This window comes from Mixophyes fleayi, chromosome 4 (assembly GCF_038048845.1).
Source record: "Mixophyes fleayi isolate aMixFle1 chromosome 4, aMixFle1.hap1, whole genome shotgun sequence".
NCBI lineage: Eukaryota > Metazoa > Chordata > Amphibia > Anura > Limnodynastidae > Mixophyes > Mixophyes fleayi.
In genome coordinates this window covers 233,404,470-233,421,832 of record NC_134405.1, presented here as the reverse complement: position 1 = coordinate 233,421,832, position 17,363 = coordinate 233,404,470, and positions in this window count along the sequence as shown.

The following is a 17,363-nucleotide window of genomic DNA, read 5'->3' as shown; positions in this document are numbered from 1 at the left end:
CTTCTAGCAGTGCTTGTCAGTTATCGTTGTATTGTGGATATCATCGTGGGATCAAGTTCTGTGTGCCCTGTGTATACTCTGCTTTACATTCATCTCCTCGTGCTCCTCCTCACATATATATATCAGTGGTACAACTTGCTGACGCAGACCACTGACTCCTGTTCCCTGTAACACCAGTTTCAAGTATCCTCTCACATAAGCAGTGGTACAACTTGCTATACGCAGACCACTGACTTCCCCGTTACCTACTTTCACCTGGATTCCATTCCTTCACTATAGACAGCGGTACAACTTGCTATACGCAGACCGCTGACTCTCACTACCTTCTCGCTACTCCTGGACATTCCTCCTCACTATAGCAGTGGTACAACTTGCTATACGCAGACCACTGACTCTCCTCACGTTTCCTTGTCCATCTGGTTCCTCGTGTACATTCATCTACTCATTACCAGTTGCTGCTAGTCATAGACTTTCCTTGAGCACTCTCTCACCATCTGCTGTTTCTCCTGTTCCGTTGTCACCCTGCTACCAGAGAACCATAGTACCAGCTATATTACTCTGGTAAGTCCATCATCTGGTGATATCCTGGGCAAAGACTCCTAGTGCCCGTGACAGGTATGCTGCCAGGAAGAAGTTTATAAAGGCAGCAGCACCAATCAGAACTGCAGGATGATTAGCTGCAAGAGTGTGATATGTGATTGCACACATGAGGCTGCCAGACTGAGAGGTGAATGAAGCTTGTAACTATTTACCCAGCAACCAGCTGAATCAGTGAACTGCATGAATGATCCTACACATAGTAGTAGCAGTAATTGCATAAATGATTGATCAAACAAACAGGAGAGTCCCTATTCCTTAAAATATAGATGAATAATAAGAATGCACATGCAAAATTAGAACAATGCAGCAATATGAAGACAATAGCAAAGCATTGTGATTAAGACTGTAGTTAACCTTTTAAGCATAGTAGTCCACCCAGATCACAAAAAAAGAGAAAGAGACTGTATAGCAGAATGCAAGACAGTAATAATAATGTCACAACCTGAAAAGGTTAACTTGGGTACCAACAGTCTTGAAAAGAATCTAGGCAATGGTAGATACTTTGAAAGATGTTGAAAACAATGATAATAAGGGACAGGGCTGCCGCAAGAAATTGTGGGACACAATACAAATGAAACAGTCAGACCTCACCCCCCTCCTCAATTGACCCATGTCTCCCCTGGTGGATTTTGTTGTAGCTTGAATCCATAGTGCCTGTTGCAAGCGCAAGCTATGCCCTCCCCCCAGTGCTGAAGTACACCAGGGGAGGGGTCGAGACCATCATGTGGGGGCAAGTTGAAGTGGAAACAAAACAACAATTGTTTCCTGATAAACATCAGCATGTTCTGTTTTCCCATTATCCTATTTTCCCTAATGTGTTTTGTGCCATGTCACAGAGATCTCTCCCCTCTATTTACGTAAAAAATGGAAATAGGAGTGATGGTGCAAAAGACACTCATATTCTAATAAAATGTTCAAATAAGCACATTACAACCTGCATATCAATGTCTAATCAGAAGTTGTATTGTTTTATCACAAATATTGTCGCCTCTCTGCCTTTTGGCTTAGATCAAGTGCAGTATCAGTTCTTATCAGGTGGTCCTGTCTTACCCTCCTGAAAAAGGGCAGTGCAGCTTTGGTCCTCTGGTCAAAGAGCCAGTGGTGTTAGGATCCCAGAGTGCTGATGTACTCCGGTGGGTGCAGTACCAAAGGGTGCCTGAAAATTCAATGGTGTTGCATCTGCACCCTCCCTGAGTATGGAAGGAGCGCTAAGCACTTTTTGTCCTTTCTGCATTCACATTTTATATCTTGCTCCTGGCCTTTTGGCTGTATTTTTTAACCTCACTGGCCATTGGGCCAGGGGACTATGGGCACTTATTTATTTATTGATACCATCACTTAGCACCTACCACTTTCGTCATGTTATTCATTGGTTTGTCTTGTTTTGGCACATTTACATTTTGAGGGGTTTAGGAATAGAAAATGTATGGGCCACCCTCTCCCCAAGTCATCGGAGGCTACCTCCTTCTAGAGTAGCTGAAGAGCCAGCTCCCCTAGGGAGAGTGTACCTACCTAGGGGAGAAAGGGACCTGCCCAAGCCTTGAAGAGGTGGGCCCAAAGACTCTTGTCTTCTAAGTGGTATTTTGGCTCTGGAGGTCGGAATGTCAAGGGGTTCCGGTGAAGACTCTTTATCCCTCTTTTTGGCCCTTTGGCTCCTGGGGGATGGGGAGAAATGGGGCTCTTTCCCTTTAGAGAAGGGTCCACAAGTCCAAAGTCTCCAGCACAGTCACAAACTGCACTGGGTGATTTGGAGCACACGCCTCAAACTTCAATAAAAAATAAATAAAAAAATGTCAATACAATACAACAATCAGACAGATACCTATACAAAATACTAAAATAATATGAAAGTAATTAATCTGTGGCAAGTACTTTTGTAAAACGATACAGTCATACATTTTTTGTTCCAATAGACCCCTGATCAGCATGATTCACTCCAAGTATAACAACTTTGCTGCTTCAGTACATAGCACATTCAGTGGTATAATTTCCAGAGTCAGGCTCTCAAAGATGTGTATCTCTTGCCGAAAGGGCAAGAAAATACCGGTGACTTCACATCCCAAGCTTCTTCTGACCATAAACATAAGTTTGGTAAAAGGGTCATCTGATCATCCTACAGCATGAATATAGAGGGCATTTACCCATTGTTTTTTCCTTAATGAAATAACATTAAAATTAATACCTATATATCATGTTACTTATTTGTTCCTGACTCAAGACGGTGTGATTGTGTGTTTGTGGTAAGTTGCTTCATTACATTGCAAACTGTACTAAGGTAGGAACTGATGTCCCTAAAGTTCTAATTATATGTTTGACAACTTACTTTTTTAATCTGCTGGCATACGCTGCCTAATGCAAATATAATGTCTAATTTTTTACTATTTTACTATTTTAGAAACATTTGCCCATGCTAAGCAAACACGTACATTCTGTCAGAGATTAGCCACAATCATGAGAGCACTGAGTGCCACCATGTGGAAAACGACAGGCACCGGACACAAAAGGTTAAGTCCATCTGGAACCCCGTCTTGCCTGCATTTATTCGTCGCTTTCTTAAATGTTCCATGTGTAGCAATGTGTGTTACTCAATCCCTTGCTATTCCCAGTACCTAGCAAGATTGACTGAATTCTGTTTGCTAAACTAGTCCTTAAAAGAGCCATAATGCTCCTAATTATCTGCATGTATCAGCTCATGGAGTGTGATTTCCAGAACCTGAGGCATGGAGATGAATTAGTACCAATGGACACTGACTTGGGGTCGATATGGCTCCCTACTGAATTGGGTAGGGAAAGTGGGAAATAGGGAGAACATAACAAGGTAGCCTAGTCAACAAAAGGAGAGTCATACAATACTGGCTGGGGATTATGGTTTTCACTGGTCTAAGGTTAATAATGGCTAATTATACGAGTCCCTATGATGACTTGGTTATCACTGCATAAATTGTGATTACTGAACTCAGAGCCTTCCCCGATGTACCATATGCATTGTGCCAGAAATTCCTAAAGTAGTGGAGCAGACCCCAAAAGGTTCTGAATATCTACCCCAATACTTTGGTACTGAGTACTGTAAACTTGGCTATAGATTTGTAGTTAGTGGTTGTAGCCCTTTTGGTGAAGCCTTATATAAACCCTATACTGGAGATTCTTACCATCACAACATTACTGGGGGATGGGATAAAATCAGTAGAGATATCCCAAACAGTTGCCACATCAGTACGGGTGGGCAAAGGATGTAGTAGTGCTAAAAACAATTTTTTATACTGTCATGTATTTTGAAAACATTAAAAATTTCATGTAAAATGCCATTCACCTATTCAGTGGTGTGCGTTTGCTCATAGTTCACCTCACAAAGTGATGATGGGGCCCCTTCAAGATGTTATTCCTAGTTGCTTCCCTGCCTCAAATAAATGACATGTATGAGCTAAAGTTAGTTTGTGGAGTGAAATCTGTGAAGTTAACATGTCAGTAAAATTTGGAGGGATGAAGTGCACAGTGTCATGTGTATGGTCTTCTCAGCATATATACATTTATAATTGTACTCAGGAGACTGCAAGTTAATCGATCATCATTTTGAAGAATTAAGCTGGGGAAAATATGTAGTTCTGCTTCTGAAAATTTTAAAAAATATTATTTTACATACATTCCCATAGATTGTAAGATTGCAAACAATCCCTCTTACCTCTCTGTGTGTATTACCCAGTATTGTTTTATAACTGTTTGTTCCCCTTTATAAAGCGCTATGGAATTTGCTGGCGCTATATAAATAAATGATGATGATGATGATACTTTAATTCTCCTACAGTAATCTGTGTTTTATAATTTTCCAAATGAACCCCAAATGTGTACTACTCAAACTAAGTTATATTGATTTCTTGTTCAATCTAGATTTTATACATCGCCCCATGTTATTATTATCATAGGTATTTTTAGGGGCAAGTGCATTTGGCATGTATATACTTAAGTGCATATTATATGTATGCTATGCATATATAAATTAAAAATTCATCCATTAAAAATCATTTGTTTGCTCTATGATTCATATTTAATGTAAATATTCCTATATAGTTTTCATATAATCCCTCCCTCGCCCCTAAGAAGTCCGGTGCACAACTTTTACCTTTTAAACTCTAGTTTCTCCAGGCACATGAAATATAGAATGCTGAGTAAATAAGGGTCTATTGGGTAAAAAAAAATGCTAAATATAATTAATAAATGCTTCAGCACAATACAGTACAATAAATACTTTCTGTGCCCAGATCAAGTCCATTAGTGAGCGAATGAGAAGAAATTCTAGACTGCAGAACTGCAGACTGTAGCTCAGACACAAGAACACCAATTCCTGTGCAGAGTGTCAGGAACAACTGTAACCTTGAAGACTTTAGAGGGGTTTATGTGTTATAATATTTTATTATATATATTTTTGCAATATAAATAGTTTCTGGTTGGCAAAATAATTTGGATTTCAAAAGCTAAGAAAAAAATGTATTAATAAGTTTTAGGTAATATTACCCTTATTAGCAAACAGCATTGGTATAATTTTAGAACAGTCATCCACTATGGGAGTGGCTACTTTTTTGTATGTACTGGTAACCAACAGTCAGACAAGAGCATTATCCAGATATGGGGTTTATGCTAAGCCAGTGGATTCCAAACTTTTTCAGTTCAAGGCACCCTTAGGGTCTCCAAAGTTTTTTCAAGGCACCCCTAAGCCAAAATAATTGCCAAGTAGCCCCCCACCTTGCTTACCACTGGCTCTGGCCGAGGAACCCCTGTGAGATCTCCAAGGCTCCCCAGGGAGCCTAGGCGCACAGTTTGGGAGCCACTGTGCTAAGCTGTTTTGCCACTCATACTAGCAGGTTTTCCCATAGGCAGTCTTTCTGAGCTCAGAATCACTTAACTGACAAAGTACTATGAAGCAAAGTGTACTTTGTTTTATAAAAAATAGTTGTATTTATAGATCACAATTCTTAAGGTACTTCTAGGTGACTGGGTGCCCTCTTGTCCCCAGATGACAATGGCATTTTTAGGGCACATATTGGAAAATCTAGTAGTATCTAAGGAACCCAGCTGGTAACATTTAACAACATGTGAAGCAATATATAATTTATAAGCAATGTATAATATATATTCACTGGTACAAATCTAGTAACAGTGCCAACACAGGGCAGGGAAGCCAATGTAGTCCAAGACAAGTTCAAGAAATGCTTAAATATTTAATTACTTATGATTAAATGTACTAATATTAAACTAATTTAAATAGGTGTAAGCTATTTTGCTGTGTTTTTTAGTAATTCATATATTACTTAGTACATGACACATGAAAGTAGGTATGGAGAACAGCATCTCCGGAAGCTATAGCAAAGTTTTGGGTAGGGTACGTTGATGCGGGTCCACCCTTCCTAAGCTCCTGCTCTATTCTTCTGAGCATCCACTGTGATGTATAGTGGTCACTAGAATGCTCACTGTATTGTATATCATTGAATAAGATTCACTGTACTGTATTAAGTCACTAAGATGCTTTCTGCATTGTACATTGGTCCTTAATTTTGATAGTTTGGATTGTCTGTGCTGTAGCTGGATTTGTTGTGTGGTGTGCTGCCAGTGAAAGAGATGACAGGAGTTTGAGGTCCTGTCTAACTTAAAATCTTTTTTTGTGGAGGTTTCTGTGGTGCAGTAGTGTTCTCTGTGTGGCAGCCCCACACAATAAGCCACAGGGAGAATATTACTGTACAACGGAAACATCCACCTGCCCCCGAAAAAAAGATCCCTACATTGTATGTTGATGACTCAAATGCGCTGCGTATTAGTCACGAGAATAATCTCTTTATGGCAGGTTGGTCATTAGAATGTTCACTCTGTATTTTATATATTTTACTAATATGCTCTCTTTATTGTATATTGGACACTAGCACACTGATCAGATGTGGCTGTGTTGTATTTGCAGCTATTTTGATTTGAGGTTCATATTCTTTGTTTTATTCCAAACAGAAGATACATTGTATAGCTGATTTTGTAACATGCGTTTGGTTAGCAGTCATAGTCATATAGTGGTGTCTGCCAGCATTGAGTAATTTATTTGGGATTACCCTTTACAAAATATTGCTGACAATCTGGTTTAAGTTACAGCTGTGAGCATTACTATAAATTCTGATACTGTCCACAGACACATGAATAGTTAAGTGTCATCTATTAGACACAAGAAAATATCTGTCCTTGAAGCACTCTGGAAGTTAAATCTATATAAGAGTTTCGTTTGACTTTTAAAGGTACTTAAGAAATAAGGCAAGCACCATATAAGAGAATGTGTTAGAACAATGAATAATTACAGTAGGTGCACACCATGTGAAACAAAGTCCAATAATAAACTTTCTAAATATTAAATTCACTAGAAATTTTTTGCACAAAAACAATGCCTTTATAGAAATGGTAGAGAATTGCAAATCTAGAATCTTAGTGTGATGTCCTCAAAAACAATAGCATTTTCATGTGAATTACTTAATCATTGGGGGGGGGGACTCACAATCAAGCAGATGTTGCCTTCAAATACACAGAATATTCAACCCACCCTTCCCTTCCTCTCTTAGCCGATCTCTCAAGCCCAAAAGGTGCATCACTGAGCATGCACCGATCACTGAGAATTGCTCAAAAGAGCAGACCAGGTGCTACTGTGAGGGGAGGGGCTGGAAAGGCATTGCTCACCCCCTCCCCCTCCCCCTTCCTTCCTGCTAAATTTAGCTCTGGGGTCTGGACAATTGCATGTTACAACCTCTGCCAGGATCTTACTGGTTTCAGAGCACTGTTTTTCATTTCTGGAGCATATGTGCTGAGGCAGAGATAACATGAACTGTGTAGTGTACTGTATAGGGAAATAGCGTACCTGATTACCAGTCCATGTACCAGGGCCGTCTTTCCCATTGGGCACAATGTGCAGGTGCACGGGGGCCCTGCAGCCCAGGGGGGCCCGTCGGAGGCAGCAAAAAAGAAAAAAACCTGAAGAAAATACTTACCTTGCGGTCAGCTGGCGATCCAGCTCCCTCCATGGTCTCCTCCTCCGTGCGGCGCTCGCAGTGCATGTCGGGCGTGACATCATCACGCCCCCCCGACATCCATTGCGGAGCGCGACGGAGGAGGAGTCCATGGAGGGAGCCGGATCGTCAGCTGACCGCAAGGTAAGTATTTTCTTCTTTTTTTTCAGGTTTTTTTTTTGCTGCCTCCGACGGGCCCCCCTGGGCTGCAGGGCCCATATATATAATCTTTTTTTTTTGTATATATAGGGGCCCCGGTGCACTGCTGTGCCCGGGGCCCCAAGATGTTCTTAAGAGGGCCCTGCCATGTACCCCATAACAGTCCAAGTGGAGCTTATTGTGAGAGAAGACAAGGCTTGTAGAACCAGCCTGGTTGTTCTGATAAGCTGTACCCTCTACTGGTCAGAGTTATTTACTGATGAATCCCCTAGGAGAGAAACACCTGATACACCAAATAGGGGGAAATAAGCAAAACATGTAAAGGTTTTCTAGACTTTCAAATACCATCTCTACCAATAGGGCATTTGTATGATCGCTAGAAGCCTAAGTTAAAAACATGAAAAAAATATTATAGACCATATTAAAGTGGATGTATGAACACCACAATCTTCCCGTTCCAGTTAGTTAAGAGCTCCAGATTACTACTTTTTACCGTTATTTAAGGATAATATAGGGTTGAAAAAAGTGAGGGGAGTATGGCAAACACCACGAAACTCTCTTTGCTCCAGCCAACCGTGAATTTTTTTTAGACAGACCTGAAGTAAGCAAGCAAGCAAATGAGCACATCAGTGCCAAAAGCTAGCAAGGGACCTACCAGATCGTATGAACCATGGACCACATGCAAGAAACCATTTGGGACAAAGTTTTACTTATTCTCATCCATCCAAATCTAAGGAGGTATTATTCTTTAATGTTTGATCAGATCTCAGTCTATGTGCTCACTTATTAAGAATTCGAACTCAAAAAATCTATTGGTGTATCTTGAAGATCTGCATACATGTAATACTATTTTATTCATATGAGCACATGGTTAAGTAAAAAACTAAAATGTAGTTTCAAGGTTCATGCCAGCTGGAACAGACAAGTGTAACTAGTGTTGTGTCCTAATATAACCTTGAAATAATTCACCACTATTTATGTCTGTGATTATAATATGGCATAAGTCACAGTCATTCACAGTCATTCACAGGTCAGTCTGGATTAAAACGGTTTATTAGCTGCACTAAAATTATACTAAGAAAATATTTAAGTATTAATATTTGTAAAGTAACCAATTATATTTAAATTAATTTAAATTGGATTCACTGACTCACTAAAGCTGGGTACACATTACAGAAAATTACTTAGATGCAATTTCTGCAAAGATTTTACCAACAACTGAAAGTCTTGATGAGCATGCAGATTTATGTGTGCACACCTACACAATCTACCTTCAGATCTGTGATCTTCATCTGTCATAACCATCTGCTGAAAAGATAGTGACTCTGCACACTCTATAGAGATCTGTCTACACTGCCGGTCGTGACTGCATGCCCACTTCCATATTTGCCCGATATCGTTCCATCATTGATAGTGATTTTTAGAAAGTTTATAAAATCAAACGATACAATGTGTTTTGGTACGATAAAACATAATTGTGGGAGCGTACACTCTAATGCGGTATTGGACATAACAGTCATTTATCGTGTTATTGGCGCTACAATTGGTTGAAAAACCCGTAGTGTGTACCCAGTTTAAAATAAAGACAAGCACATGACATATTTTAAAAGTTTTCGCAACTATTTTAGTTTTTCATTGATCAACTGATCAAAACAACTTTTTTTGTGGTGTGAAAAACCTGAACAATTGGGATAATGAAAAGCATTGATTTATTAGTTGAAACCTTGAGGATTTGCTCATCTCAAGTTGAAAGTTCTCAGCTCAATTTTCCCAATCCCACCACTTTTCCAGAGTAACATATGTAGTAAACCTTGCCTGAAACGTCAGTATACATCGATATCTAAATGTGATTGCACTTTTTTCAATTAAATTAATTATATTGCCATCCAGACAAACTGTGTACTTACCCTTTAAATGCTTATATATTCATATGTCTGTGATAGTTTAACAATATCATTTTGTATTGTTTTTTAAGCTCCATGCAACTGAAAATTGAGTGTAACTGTCACGAACGCCCAGCCTGTTCCAGATACAACAATCTGAACAGCTGGCTGTGACTGGCATCACCTTAGTCACTTAGCACTGACTATACCTTTTCTGCCACCACAAAGGATTTATTATGGTGTCCTTACGTTCACCAGAACCACTTATTAATGTTTCCCACTTAAATCATATACACATGTATTAGGAGCCTCCCTGGGCTTCGAAAGTTCACAAAGCATCACAGAGAACACACAAGATTAAATTTATTTAATCTGAAAAAATAGTTCCAAGGCCTAGTTGCATAAATTAATAACAAGACATACAATAAGTTGCACAAATAAGTTTCAGAAAATAAAATGGGAAATAAAATCTGAGTCACTACTTACTAGTTAAAACTAGAGATGTTCACTGAACCCCGTGTTCTGGTTCTGGTTTTGGATCTGGATTAACTTCATGTTTTGGTTTTGGCAAAATCGCCCTTGCGTGTTTTGGTTTTGGATCCCTATTTTTTTCTAAAATTCCTATTGTTTTTCTAAAATCACATAATTTAGCTTTTTTACCCCAACATTATTATTAACCTCAATAACACTAATTTGAAGTCATTTGCAGTCAATTTTGAGCACCTCACAGGTCACAATATTACTTTCATACACTTTCAAACAAAGACTGCAGCAACCTGGCTGGATGCTAAGCGACAGATCAATGACACAAACACACGGCAGTTCAGAGCACATTTAGGAAATATTGCCACATAGTAGTGGCAGAAAAGAAAACTGGTGCAAGATGGAATTATCCTTGGATCATGACATCAGCTATGGTTAATTTGATCGCTCCACCCGTTTCTTGGATAACTGTGGCAATTCTACAGCTAATACATGGCGACAAGCGCTGACGCCCCGTGATGCATGCTTTTATCAGGCCCAGACCAACCCAGGGTGGCAGACAATACACTTAAAAGAGCCATTGTAATTCACAGAAAAAAGCAAGTTCATCACTGAAGTTCGAATCAGCCCCAATTCCCAAAAAATTATAATATAGTTAGGTACCTTTGACGTAAAGTGCAGATTACAAACACTTTGTGCAATACTGATGAAACAGCAGCAAAGTGGAAGGTAATACATATACACATCTATTTAGACATCCATGCTTACATTACTTCTGCAAGCAATGTTGTTCTTTGTTATTAAAACTGTTGTCTTTATACCGTTCAAAAAAATTTAAAATAATCCTCCACCATTCTTTGGATGTTGATAGTTGATAGTAGGATCAGGTGGAGTTACAGCAGAGGTGTCACTAATTCTGGTCAATTCTTTTACAGTAGACAAGACTAGATGTCAAAATGTTGTGCTGAATCATCTGCATCATCAACGGGTGTCTAAGATTTTTGCAAAGCACACAACAGTATATAGCACATGTAGTTAACATTGGCACACAGCGCTAGCTGAAAGAAAAAGTGATGCCAGATGGTCCTTGGGCTCTCCCACCCACCCTTATGTTGAATCTTAAAAATGACATGCACACTTTAACAAACCAAGCACTTCAGTGCCACTTTTGAGGCTGATGTGCTTGGTTTGCTGTGGCCTCCACAAAACAAGCTAACAATGGGCTTAAGGCACCTAAGGTAACAGTGCTGTTAATGAACTCTACTGTGGCAAGATGTTGTTGTCATCATCCTCAGCCTCATCCTCACACATTATTAATTCATCACTGCTGGAATCCACCATTACAGAAGTCTCAGTATTTTGATGTAATTGACGGGGAAGGCCTTCCTCGTGGAAATTGAAGTTCATTTTTATGAACATCATCTTTTCCACATTTTGAGGAAGTAGCCGCCTACGCCGATCGCTGACAAAGTTTCCGGCTGTGCTGAAAACTCTGGAAGGTGGGCAGCTTAGGCAATGCAAAGCGAGTTGGTACATGGGTCTCCAAATTCCCTTTTTTGCCCCCCAGTATGTAAAGGGACTGTCTGATGTGTATATTTCTATACTGTCCTGAAAATAATCCATAACCATTCTTTGGATGTTGATATATTCAGGTGGAGTTACAGACCAGATGTCAAAATGTTGTGCTGAGTCATCTGCATCATCCCTGGGTCTTTTGGGAAAGCTAAGTTTTTTCCTAGCAGCAGTTGAGTGAGAAACTGAAGGAGACGCAACACGAAACACTTGAGCTGTCACCTTGCTCACCAGGAGCTCCTTGCATCTCTTCAGATCTGGGACACTTCGAAACAAAGAGAAGACATAGCTCTTAAACCTAGGATCAAGCACAGTCACCAAAATGTAGTGATCCGATTTCAAGATTTTGATAACTCTTGGATCCTGGCGAAACAAATAGAGTACTTGATCTACAAGTCTGACATACTTAGCGTAATTGCTTTATTTAATCTTCTCCTTCAGTTTCTCAAGCTGCTTTTCCGAAAGTCTTATTATGGGAATCACTTGACTCAAGCTAGCAGTGTCTGAATTCACTTCACAGCTGACTACTTTGAATGGTTTCAGCACCTTGCACAATACGGAAAGCATTCTCCACTGCACTTGAGTAAAATACATCCCCCCTCCTTTCCCAATGTCATGGCTTGTGGAGTAAGCTTGGATGGCTTTTCGCTGTTCCTCCACCTGCAAAAGCATATACAGGGTGGAATTCCACCCTGCCACCACCTCTTGCTTCAGTTGGTGGCAGGGAAAATTAAACTGTTCTTGTAGCTGCTGCAATCTCCTACATGCTGTTGCCGAATGCCGGAAATGTCAAGATATTTTACGGGCCACAGACAGCATCTTTTGCACATCCCTGTCATTTTGTAAAAAGCTCTGCACCACCAAGTTTATTGTGTGAGCAAAACAGGGAATGTGATGGAATTCACCCAGCTGTAGTGCTCTCACAATATTGGTGGCGTTGTCAGAAATGACGTATCCTGAGGAGAGGCAATTTTCTTTTCCTTAATAACCATCAATGGTAAAATATAGTTCTCACTAAAACTCAAAAAGAATCAACATGGTGTAATAAGTTCTTACAAATAAGAATAAGAATAAGCTTCTGTGGTTAAATGTACAATGGGTAGAATGGCATTTTGTACCCCAATAATTACATTTTTGCGAACCTTCTGGTAGCTTCTCTAGTAAAATGGTGAAGTGATGGAATTTGGTAACGGAGACACAAGACCTCAAGTAAATGTCTAAAACCAGATGCATTAATAGTGGATGTTGGACGAACATCTAATACTAGCATAGTCGCCATGACCTCTGTGATCTGCTTTGCGACTGGGTGACAGCTTTCATACTTGCTTCCTCTTGCAAATGATTCTTTAACAGTCAATTGTTGTAAACTACTAGTAGTCTTCTTCTTGGTCTGCTTCTGGGATGAAGATACACCTCCAACAGCAGCAGCAGTGGTACTAACGCTCAAGAGTTCTTCCGAGGAATCCAGGGTAGTGGAGGAGTCATCTAGCCTTACCAACTTGGATGCAGGACTAAATCCGATCGCTACTGAGGATATTGGTGAGAACAGTGTTGTGGGTGTAGATTGCAGGTGTCAGGATCTAGCTGAGAGAAGGGACCTAGCTGATGCTGGACTGCTTGTTTGTTATTTTTTAGCATAAGTTTCCAATTTTCCCAACAGCTTGCCATGAAATCGCTTCAATTGACGTAACATGTATGAGGTTCCTAGATGGTTAAGGTCCCTAAAGCTACTGACTGTGCCTTTACAAACGCAACAAATGGCTAGACAACTGTTGTCAGCATTTGGGTAAAATTAATTGCACACATAAGAGGTGGATTTTTTTGGCCCAGGCATGACAATGGCCTTCTTCTTATCACATGCAAGAACTGCTTCCAGTGGTGCAGGACTTACACAAACAACAACATCCTCATCAACATCCTCATTAGCTCCCTTATCAGTTACACAAATATCCCCCTCATCCTGTTGCAATTCCAAATTGGCATCCTCAATTTGTGTATCACCGGCTACACTTGGGCTGTTCATGCACACATCTGCAAAAATGCTTAAAGGGGCCTTCTTTATGGGTACACTATCAGAAAGGTCAGGCTTACACATAGCACTCGTGGATAGACACTCATCAGGGATTTGTGTAATTTCTGAATTTGAACATACATTTTCCTCTAATTCCTTACAGCTCGGCTTTTACACATAAAAGTATTTGTACACCACTTTTGGAGTCTGAATGACAAGGTCTTGCTTGGTCATGACTGATCTTACAAGATAACTTTGCCTGGATTACAGGTCTTTTTTTCTTGACCAAGGTTAAAGGTGTTTTTTTACATTCTTGTTTCCCTGACTTAAAAACACTATGCACTTTAGCATAGGCTTTAGCAGCTAACGTAGAGGGAATACTATCATCATGACTGGTGCCAGCAGCTGCTTGGTGCTCTTGGTCTTCTGTGTACTGCTGGGAATCCAGATCGGTACTCGGATCTGCTAAGTTAGGGTGTGTTCAGTTCTCTGGGAACCGCACCTGAGCATCTCTAGTTAAGACCTGGCGGTATATTTACTAAACGGTGGGTTTGAAAAAGTGGTGATGTTGCCTATAGCAACCAATCAGATTCTAGCTTTCATTTATTTAGTGCATCCTACAAAATGACAGCTAGAATCTGATTGGTTGCTATAGGCAACATCTCCACTTTTTCAAACCCGCAGTTTAGTAAATCTAGACCCTGATGTGTGAGGGAACACAATTGAGAAAAATAGAAATTTCAGTCTTTATAAACTCCCTTATGAAAATCCACACGTTATTGTCTATGGCAGAAGATTTTAAATCTTTTTTCCACATAGCTCTCACACCCCACCTTTGGAGTTTAGCTATCAATAAGGACAGATTGATCTCCCAAATGTCACAGGGCTTTCGAAGTGGGGATGTCCTGAGCTCTGGAATGTTCACAGGACCTGATTTCCCACCTTTGCTCATTCTGCTTGGTTAGATGGTTTACAACTTTGGGGCTTCAAACTTCTCAGACGCCTATCTCTCCCTGGTCTGGCTATTTTCAACAGATTAATGACACTTGCATAAATTCAAACTCATGTCATCTAGCAAAGCACACGTTGAGATTACATTACAAGGTTACATAAAATATTCACATTGTCATACATGAATTCAACAGAAAATAAGTCAGTCATTAAATATACTACATAATCGTCACAGTAACTAATTGTTGTAACCAGCTAAAAAACATCAAGAAAATATGTCAGACTACATCCCTGTCCGAAAATCCATATAAATAAACCATATAAAAATATTATAAAAGGTTTAATGTTGATCATACATTGCATTACATTAAATTACACAAATTTACATGACTCTTCATAAATAGTATGTCCATGATCACATTGATAAAGTACAGAGAGCTCTCTCAGTTGTCCAACGTTTAGGGGTATATTTACTCAGTGGTGCCGACGAACCGCCACTTCTCAGCACTTTTCTGTCATTTTTTACAATGGCAATTTTTTTAACGACAAAGCCCATCGAGTTTTGTCTTTAATAAAATTGCTGTTTTAGAAAAATGACAGGAAAGCTCTGCTTAGTAAATATACCGCTTACAGTAGTGTTAGTATAATACAACCATTTCAGGATTATGCAGCATTGGATATTTAGAACAGATACTTTCGTTTCACTTTACTGAAACATGACTGATGCAACATCATAGTGATTATTACCAGGGTACAGCAGAACAGTTAACAGATTTACATTATTTGTTGCTAGGGATCTAATTTTTTTCCATATTTCAAGTACAATGTCAATGTTTGAGAAAATGACAGTGTGTAAGGATATTTGAAATAAAACAAAATTGCAATCTAGGAAGTTTAGAGATAGTATACAGACTTTGGAAATAGCTTATATGTGACAGGGATTACATTCACTAGGTAAAGGGACAGAGTATTTGTTGCTAGTCTAATAAAGCTATAATGGTTGATAAATTTCTGCAGTTCGAGGAAAAAGTCATTGCAAAAATAGATTTCTCCATCGGCTATAGGAAAAACAATGGGTCCCAAAGTGTGCGCTGCAGCTCACAGGGGTGCCGCGTCCAAGGCTTCTTGTCCATTCGCCAATAAAATACCAATATGGCAGCACCGGGGACCCAGCATTCTTTTCCCCTTCTCATTCCTTCCTGTTCCCTTCTCACTGACTGTCGGGCATGACGTCATCACGCCCAACATTTTCAGTGAGGAGCGGCACAGAGAGGAGCCTGAGGAAAGAAGACAGGAGAATAAGAAGAAAGGCCAAATAAAAGGTAACTAAAGGAACGCAGGGGGAATAGCGATGAAGGGGCAAAAGTATGATGGAGGGCTCCGTGCGACCATGAAAGGGCACAGTCTGATCATGAAGGGGCACAATGTAATGGTGAAGGGGCACAGTGTGATCACGAAGGAGCACAGTGTTATGGAGGGGTTATGAAGGGGCACAGAGTGATGATGAAGGGGTACACTGTGTACAGATTATTTTATTTTGTTTGATATTATTCCTGTTAATGAGTGCTGTAAATTGAAAAATATATGAAGACAGAAATATAATTGAAACAAAATCCATAAAAAAAAAAATTTCCCTTGGATTTACCTGTATTATTTTTGCAAACAACTTAATAAGTATTTCTGTCCAGACCTAAATACGTATTACATTGTTTTGACCAAACTACTAATAAAACAGTTTTTTGATTTTTTATTTTGGATTAGGAGTGCCTTGAAAAAAATTATGGAGACCCTAAGGGTGCCTCGAACTGAGAAAGTTTGGGAACCACTGAGGTAAAGTATACATTAAACAGAACTACATTAACAAATACCTATCAATGAATAGGAAAGGCTGTATATTGTTGAGTTAACTAAATGTTTTTAAATTTGACTAGTACAATTTCTAAAATTCCACTGCAGAAAGTTGACAAGTATAAAAACCTGTTAAAGAGTTAAAGCTCATTTTCAGTGAGGAGTAGCGCAGAGAGGAGCCTGAAGAAAGAAGACAGGAGAATAAGAAGAAAGAAGGCCAAATAAAAGGTTGGTTAAGGAATGGAGGAGAAATAGTGATGGGAAACAGCAATGGAGGGACAAAAGTATGATGGAGGGTTCAGTGTGATCATGACGGGGCACAGTTTGATCATGAAAGGGCACAGTTTGATCATGAAAGGGCACGGTGAGATGGTGACAGGGCACAGTGAGATGGTGACAGGGCACGGTGTGATGGTGAAGGGGCACGGTGTGATGGTGAAGGGGCACGGTGTGATAGTGAAGGGACACGGTGTGATAGTGAAGGGACACGGTGTGATAGTGAAGGGACACGGTGTGATGCTTTTTGTACAGAATGTTGTTTTATTTTGTTTGATCTTATTCCTGTTAAAGAGTGCTGTAAATTGAAAAATATATAAAGATAGAAATATAATTGGAAAAAAATCTATAAAAATATTATTTTCCCTTGGATTTACGTGTATTATTTTTGCAAACAACTTAAAAAGTATTTCTGTCCTGACTTAAATACTTATTATGTTATTTTGACTAAAATACTTATAAAACAGTTTTTACTTTGGATTAGGGGTGCCTTGAAAAATTATGGAGACCCTAAGGGTGCCTCGAACTGAGAAAGTTTGGGAACCACTGAGGTAA